This window comes from Lagopus leucura, unplaced genomic scaffold (genome assembly GCF_019238085.1).
Source record: "Lagopus leucura isolate 7727_CA_CO unplaced genomic scaffold, USGS_WTPT01 Super-Scaffold_100157, whole genome shotgun sequence".
Classification (NCBI taxonomy): Eukaryota; Metazoa; Chordata; class Aves; order Galliformes; family Phasianidae; genus Lagopus; species Lagopus leucura.
Genome location: NW_024962334.1, coordinates 13711643 through 13736724, shown reverse-complemented (window position 1 = coordinate 13736724; position 25082 = coordinate 13711643). Strand labels below are relative to the sequence as shown.

The window sequence follows — 25082 nt, the reverse complement described above, 5'->3', positions numbered from 1 at the left end:
CTTCTAAAATCACTGCAATATCTTCTAATAGAACCTGACCATGGGAGTTACCTCTTTGTGCTCAGAGAAGGGGTGATACTTTGCAAGAATATTAAGAAACAATAAAAAAATTCAGTTTTTTTCCACAATCAGCCTTCAGGAAAAAACTCTGGTGCTTTCTCCAACATTGAATTGGGGAAAGAAAGGTGGCGAGCCTGTCCATCAAAAACTTCTATTTACAACAAACCCTTGCTGTTATAGATCTACCAAAATTTGAGATTTATAATCACTGTGTCAGATTTTGTGCAGATATAGGAATAATGTGGCAGGAAATGCAATGCAGCAATAACATTACATCTCCAGGGCTGGTCTTTTGGTGTGTTGCTGGGAAGAGCAACAGGAGTCTTAGTATGCGAGATAGGGAACAGCTGAGAATCAAATTCTTTTACATTGTCATGATCTGGATACAGACTCAAATTGTCTTCTTCTCAGTGATCATAGTCTGCAATATTCCAATAGAATAAGATGCAATTTTTTTTTTTTTTTTGTTTAGGCTGTTTCCTACCCTTCTGAATCCTGTCTTTTCATTTACAAAGTTCATTTCCATGGGCTTGTACCAGACATGTTTGTACCAGAGAAAATTAATTTTGCTTGATTGTTTGTCTTCACTATTTTGACTTTTTGTCCCTTCTCACTTTTCATACTTCATGAAGCTGTATGTTGTTACTTAGATCCTCTTCTTCTTACCAATCTGATTTCATACCTGTCCATCAGCATTAAACATTGTCAGTTTTAAGCTTTTTTTGATCAACACCGTTGAAATTTCTGCTGCATGTTTTCTGTTACCCATCCTTTCATCTTTTCCATCATTTTTGCAAGATGCAGCTGACTTTTCAGCCCTTTACATATTTTTCATGCAAATGTTTTAAACTTTCTCGACCATCTTTCTATTCATTTTGTAATTCCCACACCTTAGATTCTTGTTATTGACCTTGACTATGAGACTTTGTCAAAAATGCTGTCTGAAGTCAAAACAATATTGTCATGTGGAAGAGATCTTCTGATACCTGTTACAACATGTCATCTTTTTAATCTTGAAGGTTGTTGTGTTCTGTTGAAGCACATAGTCTCTTTTTAATCTTAAAAGTCATTGTGTTCATTATCTGTAGGCACTGGCTTTTTGGAGGCAGTTATAGCAGACAGAGGAAAAGTGTGAAGCTAGAAACCTCAGAACATTGAATGTTGAGTCCCTCTCCAATCTCAAGAAATCAAGCATCTTTCTTGTGTTTTTTTTTTTTTTTTTTTTTTAAATGAGAGCCACAGTATCAGTGGTTTCATTTCTTAAAGTTCTCTTGTCCTCTGCCATCATGAACTAGTCCATCTCTTCTTTATCTTGCTTATTGTCTCTGTGGGTATCTGCAGAGGGTTTCCCAGGGACTAGGCTACCTCTGTTCTGCAGGACATCAGCAGCTCTTGTTCATCTGAGGTGTATTTTTGAAGGGACATACAAAACAGTATTTGAATCTCAGGTATGTCAAAATGGATGTCACCATGTCTTTCAAGATCTTCATGAAAGATTTTCTTCAATTCAGAGAAGTTTAAATCTTTAATACTGCCATATGTTCTATGTTATTACAGCCCATTTGCTAATGCTGCTGAGAGGTGAGGAGAGGCTGAATGATTTTGTACTTTGGTACTTACTCCAGACTGGCTAATTTATACGAGTTAGCCTTTAAAGCTGGAAGATATTCTTCATTTTTCATCTTTGGTTTATGTGTGTAACTGTAACTTAGACAAACTTGTCAAATTCTGCTTTGTTTTGTGGTGTGCCTGTCCAGGTATGTATGAGCAGGTTAGAACTTTCAAACTGCCCTGCTCTAAGTTTCAGTGTGCCTTTTGGCTGAAAGTAATGCAGTAAAACCCAGAATTCATAACCTCACCATATTGAAACACTAAAGTTTTATATTTGACTAATATACTACTTGGACCTTAGAAGTCTCATAAAGTATTTGCTCATGCACCCATTTACCCATTCTCCTCACACAAAAAATCCTAGTTATTACTTTGTCTGACTCTGCTTTCTTCCCTCATATAATGTTGCCTGGCACTTCCTATAATTAACTAGAAAAGCTGAAATGTTATCCACAAGCCACTGTCTTCTGCTAGAGCCAAGTTTACTCTTCTTTCCATGTCTGACTGATTAAGATGCTTAGACTTACATGGGTGTTGTGACCTATGCTTCTGTTTTTCAAATTAATTAAACAAATACATTCTTAATGGAAGATGGTGAGGGATGAGAACTACTGCTACATTAACTACTGCTACATTATTTACTGAGTATTGTGAAATCAGCAGCTGATAAACCTTGGCAAATCACCCATCTTACAAAGCTCCAGAGATACTGAGCATCGTAAGTGAAATGATGCGTCTAGAACCAACCAGTCTCATCAGAGAGAAAAGATGTTTGATTTAAACCTACTATGGAGTTCATATTCATCAAGAAGCAGGAAATTTGCTTTCTTAGTTATATCCAAGGAAGCAATGCAAATTTGACTTCTACACTGAATGCGTAATGCCTTGATTTTAAAAGGATCAAGAAGGCAGTTTTTTAATTCAAAAATAGATCTTTTAATATAGATTATAATCAGATTAGTACTATCTTCATTTGTGGATATATTCACTGCAAATAGCTTAATTTTTCTGATGTCAGAGTGTCTCTTATCTGATGACTTTTTATAAGAATGTTTAGAAAAAGGTGGTATATTTGATAATTCTGTGTGGCTTCCCTAAAAAGGGGAGAAAAGAAAGGGCTGAGGGATTAGAAGTCTGATTAGTACATAATGAGAAACTTTAGATTGATTATGAAATGACTTATTCACACATCAATGCAGTGACTTTACTCAGGTTGCCATACAGCTGGAGATCATAAATATGTGGATCTGCCATAAATACTGACACTCTAGTGGGTTTCAGTGCCCGAAACGAGCTTGCAGACAATGTATATCTTGAGCTCTGAACAGTGGCTGAACCTGCTTCCTCACAAATGGGGCTGGGAAGGGACATGTTCAGCATCAACAGTGTAAGCATTCCTGTCATCTTGAACAGGACTTTGTCCCAAGGCACTTGTGTTAGGCTAAATACATTTGCAAAGGGTGTAGTTCTTTATTTTGCAGTTTTGCTTTGCTGTTCCTAAATTTTTCTTTTGCTTCCTCTAGTCTGTCTCTGACTCTTCTCGACATTTTAATGTCTTTGAGAATGTACAGAATGGTATCTCTCTGGGCTGCAAACAACTCATTGATAAAGCCACCAACATGGACACCTAGCGAAACTGGGAAGTCGTCTGGCCAAGGCTGTGGGATGGCACTGTGATAAGAATATTGAGACAACATATTCCGCACTAATGTTGACTCTGCTCCCTGGTCTAACTGGGGACTTGACTTTTTTTGTCTTTCTTCAGGAGGCATAGTTGCACCAGAATCAATGTTTAAACCCAAGTCTCGCTCACTTAGCTCTTCATAAACAAAGACAGGAATGGTCAGCTCTGCTGTCTACAGGAGAGTTGGAACATGAGAAAGGGAATTGCTAATTCTGTGTTTGGATAAATGACCCATCTCTCCATGAAGAAGAAGGGATAAGGTGGCTACAGAGTGTTTCTTTCTTTCTTTCTTTCTTCTTTTTTTTTTTTTTTTTTTTTTAAACCAGTATTTCAATGGTTAAGCATTTAGGCATATTCAGAATGAATACAGTGAAGTCTAATTCTACTTTTGTTCTTTGGGTATTTTTTAACATCTTAAACGGGACTATATTTTATACAGCAGACTACTTGGTATTATTTGGCATAGAATACATTGTCTGTATCTATGTATTATGAACTTATTATGGCTCTGTAACTTTGAAGTAGGACCTGGATTTACCAAAGTCTTCATTAGGCAAACAAAGAGGGAATTAAGATCATTTCATGCTGAGATTTCAGTCCATGCAACCCAACTGCTAGAAATACTTAGAATCCTTTTGGAGAAGAGCAAAAACCTTTGTATACATACACAATGTGCCATTAGAAAGGCAAAACAGAAAGAAGTAGTCAGTATGTTCAGATATTCTACTTTAGAAATAACTGAGAAACCAAACTGGTTTTAAGAAATATGCACGCACAGCAAGCTGCAGAAGACCATCACAAAGATTTTCCAGCTGTTGGGTGAGAAATGCTAATGTGAATAAAATTCTCTGCTGTTATTCAGACCTTAAATCCTCAGATTATTTCAATCTTCATGGCTATTATCACCTGTTTCAAGCTCATCCCTGAAAAACAAAAGCAGGAGGTAGTGAATTATCTCACTGTATTCAGAGTTGTATTTTTAAGGTGAAAGAAAGGATAGTCTTGGGATGTTGAATGAAGGTCTGCTTCTTTCTGCACAGTTAGACTGTTCTTAATCTCCATGGAGCTGGGAGCAATGTGAGGCTGGGAAACTCTCCCAAGTTAATCTGTGATGTTACTGTTATGCTCCTATGGAAGCAGGCTGGAGAGATCATGGCTTTGCTATCTTCTGCTCCTGAAATACCCAAGATCAGGTAGATGATCAGTCTAGGCTGCATTTCCTCCACTCATTTCAGATACATATGTATGTTGTCCTCAAGCACAGACTACCCCTTGTATTATCATCTTAAGCCCAATGTGGTGTTAGAAAGCCGACATTCCTTTATTTCTCATTAAGTACCGGGTGACTCAACAAATCAAATGCATGGTTTCAGAGTTCAGGTTCTGCATTTAAGAAGTTAATACATACATATGCAGTACACTGACATACAAGTTCATTGTTTTCCAAGAACTCAGTGCATGCTGATGTCTCCCTGGGCACACGTGGTTGCATCTAAGGTGGCTGTATGACCACCTGCTTCCTCTCCTTTATTTTTCCTTCACCTTCATGACAGTGACTTCTGGCCAACCTGTAGCTGTTTTCCTGTGGTTTGGCAAATTTCTATTACTTGTTATGCCAAAACGAACAAATTTCTGTCTTGGTGCACTGTAATTCAAAATAGTTTATGTGGAACTCAAGAAAAAGCCCTTGTACCTGGTGGATGCAAAGATAAAAGTAGCCTTAGTGTGCCTGACTCCAGTGGTTTTGTGAAACGGGATCATTGAGATAAGCAAGGCTGTTCACTCATCAAGCAAAGCTGAAATGGAAAGTTTTAGAATTAGCATCTGTTGATTCCTTTTACTAAATTAATATATTTATCTTTAAGCTAATGTATTGATACCTATCACTAAGCCAGTCTGTATCAGCTTGCATTCTGTGTTGCTGCAGCTCATGGTCTGTCCCTGGATTACATTTGGAACAACCTGCTTATCCTCTGCATGGAACTTGTAGGGCAGCTATTCCGTCCTCCTGGGACAGGACTTACAGGTTTTTTAAGAGCTAGCTAACAAATCCTAACTAACTTCTGACCTGAGAAATAGGACAATCCATTCTATTCTAACATATAATATTATAATTATTGAATTATAATTTTGTAGCGGGCAATGCCACCTCTAATTAAAACAGCTGTACAATGCAAGTTTTTTTCCCTCCTAAACACAGATTTGCTACAACTGCAGTATAGAGTAATGTTTGGATAAATACGTGATGAAATTTAGGTCTTATAAAATAGTTATAACTAAAAGGAAAATGCAAAAAAAAAAAAAAAAAAAATCACGGAACAATATGCCCAGATACACAAAACTAATGCTTCAATACATTACAGCATTCTCATGTGTTTTTATGTCTGCATGCGAAAGGAAGGTGTGACATGCCTCAAGCATAAAATACTTCCCAGCAACCTCTTTTGCTTTTCTTTATAATGTTAGAAAGCTTCTCTATACAATGGTCTTTTTGGTGGTAGGCTCCAAACATTTGAGGTATACTTCTGAATGTACTCTATGTAAAATTACCCCAAGCGTTCCTCACTTCAGCTGTGTCCTCTCTGTAAGGAAACTATGATTTGCTGGGTTTGCCTGTGGCAGACCCCTTACATCACTTTAACTAGGGCCTGCATGCCCTCATTCAGCTTAGTTGATGGAAGAAGTCAGTTTGTAGAGGGCAATCTCTATTGTGAAGTACTGTCTTGCCCTCTGGGTGCTTCTGAGCTGGGTAGGAAAGCTGCTATATTTTTGTTTTCTTTTTCTTGTATTGCCTTCTGCAAGGTGAGGTAAAGCTTGCCAAGAATAGAGTGAAGTTAGTGGGTTTGTCAGAGTTTTGGGGTTTTCTTTTTGCCCCCCCCCCCCCCCCCCCTTCTGCTTAAAGGTCTTCCTGAAGACTGGTTGGCAAGACTAGTCGGTCCTTAACACTGGTTTGACTTGTCCGTATCTTTATTTGTCTTTATTCTGAATGGATGCTGAGATTTGAGCAATATCTTTATCCCCTGCTGTTTATTGAAATGAAAAAAAAAAAATTTGGGAGCTGAACCACAGGCATAAGCTGAGGCACAAACCTGTGAGGCTTGTGGAACTGTCTTTGGTTACAGGAGGTTGTTCTGGAGGCTGCTCACTTAAATCCACTGTCACAGTGGGCTCTTCTCACTTGCTGGCTCTGAGCCTACACTTGGCTCATCCCCTTCCCTTCTGTCTGAGGTACAGGCTTGGATTTAGAGTTCCTTCTTCCTCCCCAGTTGGAGAGGGCAGGAGGAGCAATAGCCCTGCTGGGCTTCTGAATCCACCTACAGGCTGGAAGATGTGCATGAGAGAGATGTGCATGAAGGCAGGAGGCACCATGCAGCACTGGTGCAGGCAGCACTTTCCATGCTGTCAATAGGGCTGTGCCAGTGACAGGGTGAAAATATTGCCTCTTATTGTGGTGGTGTTTTTTTTTTTTCCCCCTTTGGGATGTCTAGATTTACTTCTCAGCATCTCGTACATATTTGTATGCTCAATGAGTTCTTTTTAAAAACAAAGGAAATTTATTCTGAAGGAAACAGGATCATACTAAGGCACAGATCTGCCTAATTAACAAGATTGTGAAGTAAATGGAGAAAATTAGTGAAGACAATTAATTTACCCTGCATCAAAATGCACATGGCAATGCTGCAGAATGAATGCATAATTTTCATCTCTGATTACTCGAAAGAACTTAAGAGATCTGATATTGAGATTCATTTCCCCTGATCCCTGAAAAGCATATGGAGGCTTCTACTGTTTTCAAATTTTAGTGTGTGATGAATGGAATTTACAGTATTTTTCCAGGGTTCGCTCTATGAGCCTAGAGTGTAATTGGTGTGTAGCAGTGCATCCATGACATTAGTCCCTCCTCTGCAGGGCTGACTTGATAATGCAGTGATGCATGGGGAGAGGGACAGGAGAGCAGAATTCTTTATGATTCTCTAGGAATTGGATTCTTTTGGTGCACAATATAACTAAGACATGAAGGTTAAATAACAGACTGTTTGATCTGGTGCAGGAGCAAGAATTTAAAACTAATGGTTTGAGCCCAGGCTCAGCTGCACTCTGAATGCATTAGCTGAGGCCAGATAGTGAAAATTTTGCATTACATCTGTATGACACAGAAAAGACCTATAATTACTGTGGTCAGACTGTAAATTTGGAGTGTTTTACAGATTTAAAACACCACTGGTTTGGCTCATAAACTAGCTCTCTGCCACTAGAGGAGGCTTGTGGTTATAAGTGTAAATTATGTCATCACTGTAGAGTTCGTTGGTGATATTTACTCAGTTCTGCATCCAGGACTTAAAAATAGCATCCTGAAAGATTAGCAGAGTACACTTTAAAAAGGTACAACACTGATAGCAGACCAACTTGTTCCCTTCCCTGTATCACCTTGTTTTTCATTCATAATTTAATAATGGCAATTTTTGTAATAGTTTCTTTTCATTAAATTCTCTGTACTTAGAAGACACGTGTTAAGGACAACTCCAACCACCATAATGAGCAAACTTAAATCTGAAGTGAGTGTAAAAGGCTCATAAATATCCACCAGTAGTAAATGTTTGAACAGTTTGGCTGGCTCAGGAGAAACGTTTTCAAATTGATGGCTTGGCAGTTTCGTTTGTTTGTGTATGAGCAAATAATTCAAGGTGCCAGCTGTTTCAATGATGGCTGGCAAGAGTAAAGCAAAACCCCATCCTTCAGTGAATTACATGTTTGTTTTTGCAGTGAATGATGAAATAAGTGCATTCAGCTTGAAGGACTTATGCTATCGTCTCCCCTAAATGCATGTCTTCGCAGCTGCTACTATAAATTATGTTAGAAAGAACTTCTATACTGGTAGACTCAAATCATTTTCTGAGTAGGAATTTGTTGATATATGTTAAATGCTTTGTAATTGAGGACACCATCTTTGGGCATGCCCTACTTACTATTTAAATGAGGTGCTTCTGAGGAAGGAAATTAAGAAGTGCTTGGTTTTCCTCATTTGAATATCTCTGGAGAGGATCTGGACACTGGAGTTACCACTTGCACATTAATGAGAGGCTAGGACTTTAATTATACAAGCCTGGTGTGAAGTGATTGTGCATAGGTGTCAGGGGCAAGGAAAAAATGTTTGCTATGAATAAACACATTCTTTTTCATTTCTTCATTTCGCTTAGGCAGAAAAAAGCATGTCAACATAATGCATGGTGTAAAAGTATCAAAAATATTAATTTGATTTGCTTTTAAATAATTCTCTACTTTTATCTTCTGAAATCTGCATTTTGTATACTTCAAGTAAAAAAAAAAAAAGTTGGAAAAAAGCCAAGATATTTTCCTTCTTATTATTACACTTTTGTACTGTCTGATAATGTCTTAAGAAATCTTTTCTGAATACGATCCTTTCTATTCTTTATCAGCACTTCACAGAATTTCAGACTAAGGGTTCCCAGAGATCTGTCACTAAGGCTTTGGCTCTGTCACTGAAAATTACGCTTTTCACTTTTGTCCTCTATAACCTATGTATTTTTTTAGTAGGGAAAAAAACAGTAAGACTTGCTGAGAAGATAACTGGGCAAAAACTTTGTCTTTAGGTAAAAATCAACTGGCTGATTGTATATAAATATATTTTAGGTTTACATCATTAAGCAGAGGTTTTTTTCTTCTTCCCTTAAGAAGATGTAGAGAAAAGCCAGGAGGTAGACCTTTGTGGATCTCTTCCAACTAGGAATACTCTATGATTATGTATTGACTGTCATTATTTAATTGAATTGATGTTCTAATACTTAAAGTATAAAAGATTTCATAAAGTTAATTTCCAGTATAATTGTTTAGTAAGCTTTAGCATGGATGAACAAATTCAAATGGAAAAGAGAAATTACTTCAACCAGTTGCAAAAGTGTACTCTTGAACTCGATGCAAGTCTTGACCTTCTTTCTCTATGCTATTCTCATTTTGCCATTTGCACTCTGGCACAGAACAGAAGCAGAGGAACTGTGAAAGTTCTGGGAAATCCTCTTGAATGTTTGATGTGTGTATTTTAGGAGGTGGATATATGCAAGTCAACATGTTATTCTGTATGCGTTCTCCTGAATGAAAAGCTGCACTTTACCAAAATGGGTTGAAAGCTGCTGCAGAAAGCTGTCAGCTGATGGGCAAACTGTGTAGGTTCAGACCTACACAGGTCTGTGTTCATGGTGTGGTGCTTTGAAAAGTTGTCACCCACGGTCTATGTTTTACTGTGCCTTTCCTGTAGATTTCTGCAACTATCATCAAGCTGGTCAAAGAGAATGTGTGATTTTTCTTTGCAGTTTTGGTGAATGTGAAAGGGGAAAATTCAGGCGCTGTGCACTCCTCATCCTGCAGTAGAGGTGAGGTGGGAGCCAGCACCAGTGGCAGTGGGATGCAGCATCTTGGTGCTGTGGAAGTCCTTCAGAGGTCTTTGCTTGATAGGGCTGGAGCCTGGTTCCCCAAACTGACCACCACAACCTTCCTCCAGTCCCAGGTGAAGATGAGAAAAAGCATCAAAATGGGGTGCTGGAAATGAAACTTCTATGATCCTTTATTTTCAATTTTCTTTTCAATATCCCATCCTAGACAGGAATTTGAGATCTACTAGGCTACGCTTACCAATCTTTTGCCCACCCATATTTCACTGGGAAAGCAGACCTGGGATAAAAGGATGGAAAAAAAAAAAATTGTGTCCAAGAGGTAAAGGTATGCAGTAGCCTCGCCAGATAAAGCCTGATTGAGAATGTGGAATGATTCCTGGGGAATTCATTTAGATTCATCTAAGTCATCACTGTAGGTGAGAAAAGATATTGAGAGAAACAAAAATATCAGTCTCTTACTGAATATTTCAGATAGAGCATCCCTCACTCAAGGCTTCCTGAAAGTATCTTTTCACACAATCGACTGAAGCCACAATTGGTCTCAGCTTTAATAATTTACAAGAGATAAAATTGGACAGTTATTTTTGGGTTTTAATCTTTTTTTGACATTTTTGGGAGGAAGATGATTTGTATCGCATCAGAACTCATCAAGTATTTTTCAAGAGGTTTGAGAGGAAGGAAAAGGTAAGATGCAGACCCTAGTGAGCGTCCATCATTTCCTTTGTTTGCACTTTGACATCTGATTATTTAACTTATAAAGATATTCAAGTGGTTATAAGTAATTCAGTAAGACTTTCTGTGCTGTGGCTGTGTAAACATTTTAGTGATGAATAGTCAGCACAGCTTTTAGGAGCCGTGAGCCTGTCCTGTTGCACCTGCTGGTGGTTCTATCTCAGTCATGCAGAGACTTGTTGCTGAAATGAAGCACAGATTTCCCTTGCTCATGCTAATGAACTTAGAAACAGAATGACAGGTGGTCTGGGGGAAGACTGGGTTATTTTACACTGAGGCATAACTGAGCTGCTTCATTGGGTCAGAGAACTTTAGAAAGCAGTTTTGGCAGTTGATATTAATGTCAACTTTGCTGTCTCTTTTGAAAGTTCATTCTTCTCATTAAGTATTTATTTGAAAGCTCTGTCTAAATTGGGAGAACTGATTAACTGTTGGTTTCCTTCCAAATACACCTTCCTTTTCTGATTCTGGTGTCTGTAGATAATGAAATGTCTGCTACTTCTGTTAGTGCTGATTCCACTTATAATGCTCCTAGGGATCCAAATCAGACAATACAATGACTTGTCTGCCAGTCTTTCTGTTCTGTTTTTTTTTTTTTTTTTTTTTTTTTGGGAACACTTCCTTTGTGGTCTCATAGCGTAGCTTTAGCCCTTGCATTTCACCAGCTGCACTACTGTAGTGTGAGAGACTTTGAGTCACACATCACTCTCAATCTTTAAATCACATTGTGTCAGTGCATAAGCAGATATTTCCATTGCAGATGTATCATCAGCTGCTTTTTCTTGATTGTGCCTTAGCAAATGTTCTTGTACTAGAGTGGTCGGCACCAAAAATAAAATCTTGTGAGGATTCCACAAGGTGAATTACTGAAATTCACCTGGTAATTTCCAGGGAGAAAATGAAAAAGATCATAAGAAACAACACTGCTATCCTTTAGTCTTTACAGTGAAGAAGGAAAATCACAAACCTGGGAAAGGAAGAAAGTGAGAAAACAGTACTGATACAGCATATCTCCAACCAAAAATACCTCAAAGTGAACTACTAATGTGCAAGTGAAGCTCTTCTCCTAAATAGATTTGTATTTGGATGTAGCAGTTCTGGGGCAAAATTTCATCAGAAATGTCTAACAGGATGGTGGTGAAAGCTCCTATTTACCTTAAATCTGTGTTTTAATTGAATAATAAAAAAAAAAAAAGAATGAGTTATCTGTAATGGGTATAAATGTTCTCATAGAACACTGAGCATGTGAGTCTAAAATCATCCCAGTGATATACTCCAATCCCCCTCCCTGTAAGTCAGCAAACCTGTACTGCAGCCCTTGCAGATTCTGTGCGTTGCTTAGACCATCTAAGAGCAAGTCACGCATTCCAGAACTTTTGGATGTACTGTATAGAACAGCTTATTTTACTGTCATCTTCTGGTGTGAGAATAGAAACAATGGTGCTTCCTTAATGGTTACTGTTCAGAAACTGTGATGGTTCTTTGCTTGTCCATGGGCTTCAATCATACAGTCTGGAAGAAGAATATACCTTTATGCTATGCACCATAGCATATGTCAAACCACAGCTAGAGCAAAGAAGTTCTGAACCACCGGTGGCCTGAATAATTATTTTTGCAAACCTTTCTGATAACTGCAGTTAAGGAAGAAGTCAGTAAAGCCAGAAGATTGTGACCATTTACTTCCTCCCCTCCCATATGTAGAGATGATTTAAAAACAAACAAACAAAAAAGAAACAAACAAACAAAACAACAACAACAACAAAAAAAAACCCTGATGTCATTTAGAGAAGGACAATAGTAGAAGCTATGTACAAATTAGTCATATAAAGCAAAAAGTTTAAATCTGTCAGAGACATACCAGTAACTAAGCTGTAATTTAAGTGATAAATCCTGACTAAGGTGGGGGGTGAAATGGAGAGAAAAAGATCACTCCTTGTTCTTATTAGGCAGCAGTTTCTGAAAAGAATTCACTACAGCTGTAGTTCAGCAAAGCGCTTGTATATCCTTTTCATCTTCAATAACAAGCCCACTGCTTATGTATGTACCTAAGGGCTCTTGCATGCTTAACTGCTCTGCTAAATCAAAATCAAAGCTTATGTTATGAGGTCTTTCAAAGTGATGTTTGTAGACTGACACACTGTGTTTATCTGGATGGGAGAACACAAAGCAGTATCTATCTGCCTTTTGTAAAGCATAAATAACAATCTTTGTTTTAAGAATCTTTTGTGTGTATGTATATGAAACTTTTATCTGAAGGCTTTTTTAGCTCTTGCATCCTTTGTCTTTGGAGTCAACAGTCACCCCAGCATTTGGCACAGTACTCTGCAAGTTATGGGAGAACTGCAGTGCAGGATTTTTGCTACCTCATGAGGAAACACAGGAAGAATTGGCCATTTCTCTTCTTGCTCGTCATCAGCAAAGTAAATGTGGTTCAGAGGATACAGTATTTGCATACCACAGTGTTGCATTTTTTTTTTTCCTCTTGTTTGGAAGCTCGGAGCTTAACAAAGCTGATTGTATATTCACAACATCACAGAGAGCCCTTGCAACTCTATTCAAAACAACCTGTGCAAACAGATTATTGAGTGATGATACTGAATCTGAAGTGCATGAGGGAAACGCCCCCTGCTACTTATTCTTATGTGGATCCTTTCTGCTAAAATACTACTACATGGTGATATCAAACAGCTTTTATTTCTTTGTTTTCCCCCCAAGCACTGCAGTATCTTCCTCCCCTATATTTGCTGATAAAATATTCAGGTTTACATTAGCTTGAAAACTAATTTTAGAATCTCTTTAGGATCATCTTCTGCTCAAATGCAGATTGCAGCATTCTGTAATATCAGGATTCTTTTAGATCTAGCAGCTGCCTTGGATAACATGGGCCATACGGCGTTGTTTATGTTTGTGCTCCCTACCAAGAGCAGATGGAGTCTCCTTCCAGCAGCTTTGCTGCTTCTTTGCGTGGGAGGCCCGGAAAGAAACTGTTGGTAACTTATTCATCTGCCCCCAGCCCTCTTCAGTCTTACCACCACTCATCTATGAGTGCCAGTGGGGCTATGTATGAAATGTGGCTCTGGTGGAGCTTTGCCACCAGCATCAGTGAGGTGAGGACTTCTGTGGTGTGCAGTACCTTCAGCCTGCTGTCGTGCTTGCATCTGATCCTGCTGTTCCCAGACTGTCTCTGTGCCTCCAACATTTGCAGAGAAGAGGTTGATGGCTGAATCCAGTTTTGGCTTGGAGCAGGGTTTCCACAGTGCCTTAGCAAAAGCAAGTTTGGGTATTGTTATAGTGGGTGCCTTGGCAAAGTGAGAGGAAATGTGCTGCAGTAGCCTGTATTATAGTCCCTGTTAGCTCCTTAAGCACATCCCATTTTCCTGAGTAGGTTTTGGGACTGCAGGGAGCTCAGGGCTGCCATGGCAACCCTGCTAAGAAGGCAGAACTATCTATTTCAGATGATTGGGGTTGAATGAAATAAGCAGAACAACTTTCTGGGAGGTTGCTGTAAGAATCCCCTGAGGAAAGTTTTGCTCTGGGAGTTGTTTTCCCATGTAAGAGAATGTTATATTCAAGGCTGTGCCTGGATGCACAGGTGATTTCTCCATTTCTGGGATTGTTTTATTTCTACTTAACAGAGGCAAGGCTAACCCCTTCTTGGCATTGAAGTGTTTGAAGACAAAGATTGGTGCAGCACAAAACACATGCAGTGGTCAAATACCACTACTTTACCACCCAACAAAAGTAAATTATTCCTTAAGCAGTTCCCTAGTTTGCATATAGTCTGTGTATGGGACGCTGCTTAGAGTGGCACGATGTCGTAAGGGAAAACAAAGAGGATTTAATTTTATTTTTCTTCTGCAATAGTTTAAATCCATTTCAAACTGAAAATTAAAACTTGTCGGGAAACAATATAGATTTTTACATTTCTTTTTCTGCCAGTTAAAGCCTCCTCTCAAAGCAGCAGAGTAAAACATTCCCACTGTGACTCTCCATGTTTCCTGCTTTTTATGGTGTTTGGTGTCCGTGAAGGAAAGCTGCTCCCTGGAATCCAGCAGTGGCTGTTCACATGAGAATTATGTCCTTCTGACCATGATTATTTATTGCTTAAGACGCAGTGCACTGAATTGCAAACTACCCCTTGGGTGGTTTGAACACCATATCATTTGTTTGTATCATTTAAATATAGCAATAAATCTCTAACACAATGTTTGGACTGTATCTGCCTATGCTCACCTCACATCTATAAATTTTAAAGCTGTTGGCTTTTGGTTATGCTTGACTATATGTCTTTATAGTGCAAAACTTTTGTAATTAAAAGTAAACAGAACATTTAGACTGAATTTCAATTTTAATTATTTTTTTGGCTTTTTATCCTATTTGGGAAACATTTTTGATGTTTGAAAACAGGCAAGGGAAGCTTTCCTAATGTTCTCATTATCTATGCATGTCCCAAATAAAGGACTTATTCCATATTGTTATCCAGGATTTATGTAAACCACAGTGACTTTCAGTCTTAGTATGCTTCTGATGTTTTAATTCAGATGCCTCTAGTGAATTCAGTCTCTTTAAGATTCACTTGGAGCCCATTAGAAATAAAATATAAGTTGCCCACATAATGGATTAGAATATTTTAAAGCTTAAATGACATGTATCCATTGGGCATACTTTAGTGCTAGCAGTCGTGTCTGTTTGTTTGTTTTCCTCCTAGGGATTGGGAGATACAAGCTGAATGATTTAAAAGACCAGGAATAGTGGAATAGGCTTGGTGTGTGTAAACGTTTTTATGACTACTTGTGGTTTAGGAATTTATTGCAGCTGCTTTCAATAGCTTGATTTAAAAGTGCATGTAAGAGAATGTTGATGAAACATTAACTAATGGCTTAATGGAGCACAAGTGCATCATTTTATTGTAATGACCTTTATTAACAAATGGATGATAAACATGTTTATATGGTGTTTGCCCTGGAGCATTAATAGTAAAGATAGAGATAAATGTGTGTAATGAATACAGCTCTTTTCAGAGGTTAAATGAGACTGCTTACAAAACATGCAAACTCTACTGATTTTATTTATTTATTTATTTTAAGCAAAATGTAGCTATACTACAATACTAAAACTCACTTATATTGGTTTTCACTCTATTCTATCAACCTTAGAATGCAAGTGAAGCACCTGTGAGAGGCTGCTCTGCACCAGATCTGGTGGTGCCACCTCCTGCAGTTTAGGGTTGTTCTAGGAAATGTTTGTGTCATTTTTCAAACAGATCCAAGCTCTTTGGTGAGGGACCATCCTCAGAAAGTGCAGAGTTAAATCCAGTTGGCGACCAGTCACAAGTGGTGTACCCCAGGGCTCGGTACTGGAGCCGCTTCTATTTAACATCTTTATTAATGATCTTGATGAGGATATTGAGTGCATCCTCAGTAAGTTTGCAGATGACACCAAGTTGGGAGGGAATGTTGATCTGCCTGAGGGGAGAAAGTCACTACAGAGGGACCTGGATAGAATGGGTCGATTGGCCAAGGCAAACTATATGAGTTTCACTAGGGCCAAATCGTTTCTCTTTACAACAACCCAAGGCAACCCTACAGGCTTGGGGAGGAGTGGCTGGAAAGTTTCCTGATGGAAAGGAACCTCGGTGTAGTGATGGACAGTCGGCTGAATATGAGCCAGCAGTGTGTCCAGGTTGTCAAGAAAGCCAATAGCTTTCTGGCTTGTATCAGGAATGGTGTGCTGAGCAGGACGAGGGAAGTAATCCTGCCCCTGCACTTAGCATTGGTGAGGTCCTACCACAAGTACAGTGTTCAGTTTTGGGCACCTCAGTACAGAAAGGACGTTGAGGTACAGCAGCAGGTCCAAAGAAGGGCAGCAAGGCTTGTGAAGGGCTTGGAGAATATGCCCTACAAGGAGAGACTGAAGGAACTGGGGCTGTTTAGTCTGGGTGAAAAGAGGCTGAGGGGAGACGTTATTGCTCTCTTCTGGTATCTGAACGGTGCTTACAGTGAGAGTGGGATTGGTCTCTTCTCTCTGGTGACAGTGACAGGATGAGGGGAAATGGCCTCAAGTTGTGCCAGGGTAAGTTTAGGTTGGATATCAGGAAAAACTTCTTTACAGAAAGGGTTGTTAAGCACTGGAATAGGCTGTCCAGGGAGGTGGTTGAGTCACCAACCCTGGATGTGTCTAAAAACCGTTTGGATTTGGTGCTCAGGGACATGACTGAGCAGACAGTTGTTAGAGTTAGGGTACTGTGGCTAGGTTGCAGTTGGACTTGATGAACTTTAAGCTCTTCTCCAGCCTGAGCAATTCTATGATTCTGTGATAGATATTTGGGCAAACTGGATCTTCCTAAGCATTCTGGTTCAGGACACAGTGAAAACAACACAATGACTAAAATCAGCCTGATATACTTCAAAAAGAAAGCCATAGTTCTTCTAGATTATAGTGGTTGGTTTTAATCCAGTATTACAAATCTGGACTCGTAATACCATTAGCTAAATCTACTTGCCAATGTGAAAGTTTTCTTACTGTTGTCTATGTTCCCTATATGTGAAGAGGTCTCATTCTATCTTACATTGAAACTAAAAATGTCTTTCTGTATCTTTTTGTACAAATTATGTTTAAGTAAGAAAACTTCAGTACTTTTAAATATATGAATGATATGTAATACAATATCAGATAATCGTACTAATATTTCGAAGATTTATTCATAGTATTTCTTCTTTTACTAAAGAAGGAAAAATGTTTTATTTTAAAACATTGCTGGGAGTAATACAACAAAGGCAAATGATTGTGGTGTTCCCTGCAGAACAAAAGCAGTTATAGAGACCCCATGAGAGAATAATTTCACTGTAAGGTACTGTGTTGAAGCAGAAGTTCAGTACAAGAGAAGAATAATCGTGATATTTTAGGAAAGTTGGGTGCAGAAATAAAAGTTACTTTATACTTTTCTTGTTGAATATCTTTTTCATTGTATAGAGGCCTGAAAAATCTAAATCATGGGAAGATTGCTCAGTTCTGCAGTTCGTGGGATTTTTTCCCACAATGCCTTTTCTAGATCCCTCTTGACAAAATAATAGTTTATGAAACTTCTAAACACATCTGCATTGCTTTACTGCCTTGAGTTTAAATAATAGATGTATTGCTTCTTTCTTCCTTGAAAGTGTGCAAAAGAATTCAGAATTAATTACTGCCCGGTTTTAACTATCTAAATGTGAATGAACCAAGTAAGAAAATGTCTTTCTCCCTTAAGGCTTTCATCTTGACAATGGCCTGTGTTGTAAAGAAAATTCATAGTATTCTTTAAAAGGCTTTTGGTAGGCAGGCTTCCACAGTAGAATAATCTCAAAAGAAGCCTGCATAACAGCCTTTTTTATTAATTCCCTATCAGAAGTGTCCAAATAGTGCAAAAAAAACAAATCTACTCTTCCACTTGGTACTCATCCTTTCAGGTTTCAGGCATCTGTTGCATATGCCACTCTGAGAACACTAAAGCTGTTAAGAGATGCTAGAAATTGTCTGTGAGTTGTATTCTCCAACAGGGTAGCAGATTTTAGGATTGAATTGCTTAGAACTGCTGTTGATGTATGACTACCGTTGTTACTCTTGAATAAGTTCTGAACTGGGCATGTAATCTCTGTAGTCTTAGGTATTGTAAAAATGTAATTGAGCATAGGCCTTTTCCAGAAATAAAAACTAGATATGCAATTTTTTTCCCTCCTCCTAACAACAGAGGTTTCTTAGGAGTTGAGGCTGAATTTCTGAAACTGAAAGGGAAAAATCCCTAAGTAGCTTTCTAGGTGATGTTGTGAAGCTATATTTAGCTTCACAAATACTAAATATTATATTAAATATTATAAATATTGTATATTTATTTTATATAACTTCCACACAGGAAGACTTTCAATTATCTAAATCTAGTTGTAATAGTAAAAAAATGTCATTTTAACCAGGGTCTAGTATAAAGACATTGAGGCAGTACTTATGTACATCCTTGTGGAAGAAAAGCGGTCAATAAGGAGGTAAATAAATGGGGTGGGTTTGGCTAAGTCTATGACCAACTGTAGAGAAGATAAAACCTAAAAAGCAAGATAACTCTATCATTTTCTTGACGGAAAACATATCTTGCCCTAGCTGTTGCAAAATACATGTTATTTGTGTGTGCAAATTAAAGATCTTAGGTTATTGTATAATCAGAGACAAGGATTTGAAAAAGTTTAGGTGCCAGACAGCCCTCTTCTTATGTTTGGCTTGAAAAAATCTTCCTCACAACTCTCTTCTTGCTACCTATACATGACAAAGAAGCAGTATAGATTTCCTGATGGTTAGACTCATGAGCATCCATCTTTTCCAGAGGTGAACATAAGTATCACTTCCCTTGACTTGCTGGTTATGTTCTTTTTAATGCACCCCAGGATACCATCAACCTTCTTGGCCACAAGCAGTTTAAAGGCCTTATACCTTGTCCTGCTGCTGTGCTCCCTGATAAAGACTCTCTAGTGTTCTTTTCAAGCACTGGAAGGCTGCTGTAAGGTCTTCCCAGAGCCTTCCCTTCCTTAGGCTAAATAAACCTAACTGCTATATCTTCATAGGTGAGGTGCTCCAGGTCTCTGATGTTCCTTCTCTGGAACCACTCCAACAGGTTTCTTATGCTGGAGCCCTGGAGATGAATGCAATGTTGCTGGTGGGGTCTCATGAACTTGAGGGGGAAGGAGAGTCACCTCTGTCAATCTGCTGGCCACACTTCTTTTGATGTAGTCCAAGTTAGAAATGCTTTTCTGGTTGTAAGCATACGTTGCCAGCCCAAGTTGAATTTTTCCACTTGCCAACACCCTGAAGTCCTTCTTCTTGGGGCTTCTCAATTTGTTATACAAGACACTCACCTAAACTTTCCCTCTATAATAATTTTGCTGTGGAGAAATTAAGAAAACAAGTCATACCCTGCCTATGTTAATCCCGTGTAAAACTAGAGGAGTTCCATTCAGATCCACTGCAGTTAAAAGCAGTGTAGCTGATAGCAGGATCTATCCTATGGCTCCCTTTTGTAATTACATTCTGAGCTAATCGTGTAGATTTGCTGCTTTATCTGCTATAAGTAGGCATTTGTATGCAATGATCCAGTATTGACTTGACTTTTCTGGACAGAAAACATACAGATTTATTTATCCAGAAATACCTGTCAGAGAATGGTAAAAGCTTGTATTATCAAGGTTTGAAGTATTCATCCTTATTTTAGTTAGTTAAAGCTGTTTGAAAAATGTTCAGACTTTTTTGTCCTTTAAGATCTGAGTGCTTTTTTGTTAGAGATCATGTAGGTAAATGAATAGTATTTCACCTCCTCAGTATTGAAGAAGTGGGAATCATTTATTGCCTATAGATATTGTGCTATTTTGTGAGGAAAATAAGTAGGAGAGAAGAAATTTCAGTGAATGTTCTGTGTTCTGGTTGTGACAGTGACATCATAGTGTGCCACTGATATATTCTGAAGAAGTGTGCAATGGTTATCATAAAATACCACATTAGGAACAGGTCATAGTGAGATGAAACCAGCTGCTCTGTATATATATCCATGTGTGTTTACAGTGTGTGTATATATAAACAAAATTTTCCTTGGCCTTTCAGAAGTTTAGCTTAATTGAGTAGAAACAGTTACAGTGAAGAAGGATTTTAGTCTCGGATTTCAATCTGATTCAGTGTGTTTTATCTCTCTTCTGGATCACTGACTGCATCTTTAGATGCAAATACAACTGTGGTAGGCTTTCATTGGGACACCTCCATCTTGAATGCTGCTTCTGAAGAGTACAAGCATGTAGTAGAGGAAGTAAATAGCCCCAAACGGAAACAATGCTTTTTTTCTTTTTTTATTTCTTTTTTTCTTCTTTCTCCAGATTGTCTTCCTCAGTTTATCTCATCTGGTTTGGTATAGGTCAGTGCATGCCGTATTTGCCAGCACTGGATTTCTGGAATGGATTAACTAGCTCTTCATGAAGCTTCTTACGTTTGGTTTGCCTAGATTAACATTTCTCTTGCCCTTGCTAGTATTCTCCAGCCTGCACTGCCTGCCTGCTCTTCTCTAGGACAACATCAGAAATCCCTTCTTTGTCCTGCAGATTTTCATTGAAACCTAACAGATTAGCGTTCAACTTTCTATTTTTCCTAAATCTCTGATAAGCAGCACAAGGAGGATGAAAAGACATTCAATTTTCTTTTGAAGGGTTCACTGTATTATTGGACTTATTTAGGTCTGGCTTCATGTGATTATAAAGACAGCTGATTTTTTTTGTTGTTTGCTTGATTTTTATTTACTTAGTTCCTCTGTTGAGGAAATGATAATGGTAGGTTTTCCATAAAGCCCTTCAAGGACTCTGTTTTAAACAAGCCATTATACTACATCAGAAACACCAAAGTCTGAAGTGATTCTTCCCACCCTCTCCTATGTTCCAGTTTCCATTTGGTCACTTGCCCTTCCCTCGTTGCTGTTCTTTTCAATTTATTCATTATTTATGTTAATTATTTTGGAAGTGTTGAGCAGAGGTAAGCCAAAACTCTGACACTTACATTGGTGATTCTTAGGGCCGTTCTCAGTGCAGATGGACTGATGTTTAACAAGGAAAATTTCCCTTTCCCTCTTACTAAGAAAAGATTTATTTTAGCAGCACAACACTATGCCCAAAGAAAATCCCCTAGCTCAAAGGCATTTTAAAAAGCTGAACGTATGTGAAAGTGCATTCCTATTAACTGATTCCCTCTTGATGCTAATGAACTAAGAGAAGCTTTATCCTGGCAGACAGTGCTTGACTGCCTGCTGCTCTTTGGAAATTGTTGCTCTGTCCTGTCTTCTACAGCTGCCTTCAGGCTATCTGCAAAAGTTCACATTCAGTAATTGTTTGGGTCATATATTAGCTGTTTCTTTACAAAAAAGGCTAAATAATCTGAGAAATTCTGTGGCACGGCTGCTGACTTTAATAATCTATTAAGGATTTTGGGTAGCCTGTGCTTTACCTTAATGTTTCTGTTCTAATAATAGGAAAAAGTCAATACTGTCATGAATTTGCAATGGAAATTGGCATGAATAATGTGTTGGCAAGGCAGAAGTCAGGACTGCTGGCAGAGAAAAATAACACCTAATTTTTGGAGGCAGTGTGCCTAAGTGACTAGAATGGTGCTCTGGGGTTAGGAAGGTTGGCTCTGGTCCCGTGAATATGCCCTTCAGTAGCAGCTGTCCAAAACTCTGAAGGTGAGGTCAGGAGCATCTTTCATTAGGCACTAGAAACCCTGGAGCTATTAAACCTGTAGGTCTTTTACCTTTTTGACTTAGGGTGTGTTTTGTGTATAGAATGTGGCTTATTTCAGCTTCCCATTTTTGTTAAAACATTCTGAGGAACAGTGAATTAAGAACATTTTATTCTAGCAGATGATTTACTAGCTTTTTTTTTTTTTTTTTTTTCATTTTAAAGTAAGAAGTGTGATCCTAGACTCAAGAAGAGCTTCAAGTCAAATTGATTTAGCTTTCTTGTATCTGGCCTTACAGAAACATGGGATATGAATAGCTGCGGTAGAGAGGTACCATTGGGAAACCATGGCTTGTAGCAGAGAGGTGCTGCTAGGGAGCCATGCCTTGATGGCAGTTTATTTCTTGAGAGTCTCTGTTCATTCAATAGCTCCTCTGTTAATTGGTCTGACAGCAAATTGTTTTTTCCAGATCTGTTTTTGATTTCTGCAGCAGGTTTCTTCTCATACTGCCTTCATTGGTTAGTAGAAAGACCTAGGGGCATCAGATCTTGACATGAGAAATAGATATCTCATGCTGATTATATATTTATGTTAATATTTTTAAGTAGGACAAGCCACCCATTTTTTTCAACTGGAAATTGTCCATCCTGAGGAGAACAGACAATGTGCTGGAAGCTTCCAAAAATCTCCTGCTAACATTTAGGTTAATTATATTTTTACTGGATAACACATGATAGATAAATACCTGTGCAACTGTGCTGGGAGATCAGAGTGTCATGTCTGTGTTTTTCAGAGCCTAAGCTTTTGCCAGCATCATGTATAATGAGCAATCTAAGAGTTGTTACCTAGCTGTATTGGGATTTCTTAGGCCAACTGAGATCAGCAGTATCATCTAAATTCCTGCTTTACAGATTAATTTACAATTAGGAGAATGTATAAGGGAATCCACCTCTGCTGTGTAAATATTAATTATTACTCGTGCTTTTACACTGGCTAAATTCTTCTCTCTCCTACTTCAGATATCTTCCTCCACAGTCTCATAACCTCCTCTTTGTTTCTCAGTCTTCACCCTTTGATTTCAGCGCAATATTCTTAAAATTGATTTCTGTGACTGTAAACTTTTTTAATACTACCTTACTGAAAATAAAAATTACATAAAACGTAGGTAGTGTGATCATTAAGGAGTGAAACCTTAATGTGTAAAAGTAAGTTGGATTTTAATATTTGAGAGTATTAGGATATATTCTGTGTTCTTGTAATGGAAGTTTAATCAAATAATCTTTTTTTTTTCTTTTTTTTCTGGAAAGGTTAATGCTGAGGCTTCCCTCCATCCTTCCTCTTATTCTAAGGAAGGCTTGAACCAACTTGAACTTCACAAGAATGACTTGCTCCATGAAGATGGTGTGGGGAGTAGATCTGGTTTGTCCACAAATGCAGGGACATTTTTTCAAAATAACTCTATTCAGTTTCTTTAAGAAGCTAGCCTCAGTTCTTGGGCTGCCTAAAGAGTAGCTGTGGCTGCATAAGTAAATGAAACCTCTGGTGTTATATACATCAGAGTATAAAATGCTTTTTAAATGCAAAGTTTATTCTGAAATCAACAGAAGCATCATCAGTCATCATGATAAATTCTAGACAGCATGCTTTGAGAAGTTAATCTCGCTTATTAAAATGATAAATGTAGAGGAATATGGAACTTGTCATAGTGGAGTAGACTCACTTCTGCATTTGATTCAGTATCCTGCATCAAAGCATGTCATTGGATACTACAAATCTGCTGTGCCTGGCCTCACCATGACAAACAAATTTACTGATTGCCCTCAAGTGTGAAGGTGTCCCAAACATGTTTGGAACCCTCTATGTCTTTGAAAGGATCAGAGTTCTGCTTCTAGATGCTTTTGGGCATTCATCCCACTGAAATTCACCGGTGATGTTCCTGTGAGTTATCTCCATGTTTTAATGTAACTCCTACTCTTTGAATGAGTCTTACCCACAAAATGTAAGCGTATCATGTCTGACATGGAATATTTGGCATCACCTGTGTTTTGGAATGGATGCTTCAGAGACATGGACCTTTTCTGGCACCTGATCTCTGAGATCACACAAGGTTGATCTAGGGGATGGCTTTAAACTTGTTAGAGAGACCAGTGAGAGAACAATTCTTACTTGTGGGTCTTTTGGGTAACTGTGGTAGACTAAAAGCACATGGGGGTAAATATTAATGTCACTGACAGCATTGTCATCTCCTAGAGTTAATTAAGGTACTGTCAGCATATGACAGCTTTACCCAGTCATGAACTACTGTCTAAAATGAAATATTACTCCCACAAGTTTATAGTAATTCCTTGTACAACTACAGACTGTTGTTTCCAAGCTTTTCTTTTTCCCTTTCTTTTTTTCACTGCTCAGCACTTTCATTTCATTTTAGCTGAGCAGAGATGGGCTTGTGGCTGCTAGTGGTTCACATCACGTCTACTAGAATTCAGCATTGCTTCTTGCTACTCCAAGGCTCTGGCCCAGACTTGGGATGCTTAAATGGTTCTCTGGACCTCTGTACGGTGAAAAACACCGAAGGCCAAGCAGAATCTGTTACAACAGGAGCAGAAAAACATAACTCCTATCTTCCTGTCACCTTTATCTGAATATCTTTGCAAGTAAAAACTGAATTTGGGTTGAGATTGAACTTGGTTCTTTTTCATGGTTTCTTCCTTCTTTAGAAAGCACCAGATGTTGTTGAAAGGCAATGTGCACTTAGTTCTGAGAAATGTGCAGTCCACAAACCCTTCTCAGGCTCTTACCAACAAAAACTTACCCGGGGAAGATGAGAGCTTCTGCTTCTTGACACCTCTTCCACTTGCCCTTTGCACCAGGAGCAAGACTCTCACAGTCAAATGAAAATATGCTTGTGAATGTAGATGCTAGTATGGGGATGTGGGAAGAGGGAAAGTGGTTGTTCTTTAATGTTGCCGTTTTTGCTGCGATAGTGTTTTTGTTTTGTTTTTGATTTCTAAGTTCCTCTCAAAACTTTTGATATGCATCTGTTTATGCGGATTGGAAAATTTAGGGCTATGATTGCTTTTTTTTTTTTTTTTTCTGCTGAGACTTTTTACATTTCAACAATTTTTTTTCCAGTAGTTAATTCTCCATTATTACTTAGGCCAATATGAAACAGCTAAACTCTTATATTATGTATGGAAATGAAAGTAATCCTGAAATATCTGCCATAGACTTTTTAATCCTTATTAAAACTGAAGGAAGAAAAGGAATATGTGCTCAATAGTTTTGACTTATTCCCCATTAAGTGAGAATTTTTCCATTTCAGAATGCCCCTGTTTCATTTTAAATCAGCCTTTCAGCCT

At 38.3% G+C, this 25082-nt stretch overlaps 1 long non-coding RNA gene across 1 annotated transcript in view; it reads left to right on the top strand.

The window, feature by feature from the left end:
- Positions 1-24399, top strand: part of LOC122189678 — a 28228-nt gene extending 3829 nt beyond the window's left edge. Inside the window, exon 2 of the long non-coding RNA XR_006181927.1 lies at positions 23031-24399. This is a non-coding gene — a long non-coding RNA (uncharacterized LOC122189678). The remainder of the gene's footprint in view (positions 1-23030) is intronic.
- Positions 24400-25082: the final 683 nt, after the last annotated feature.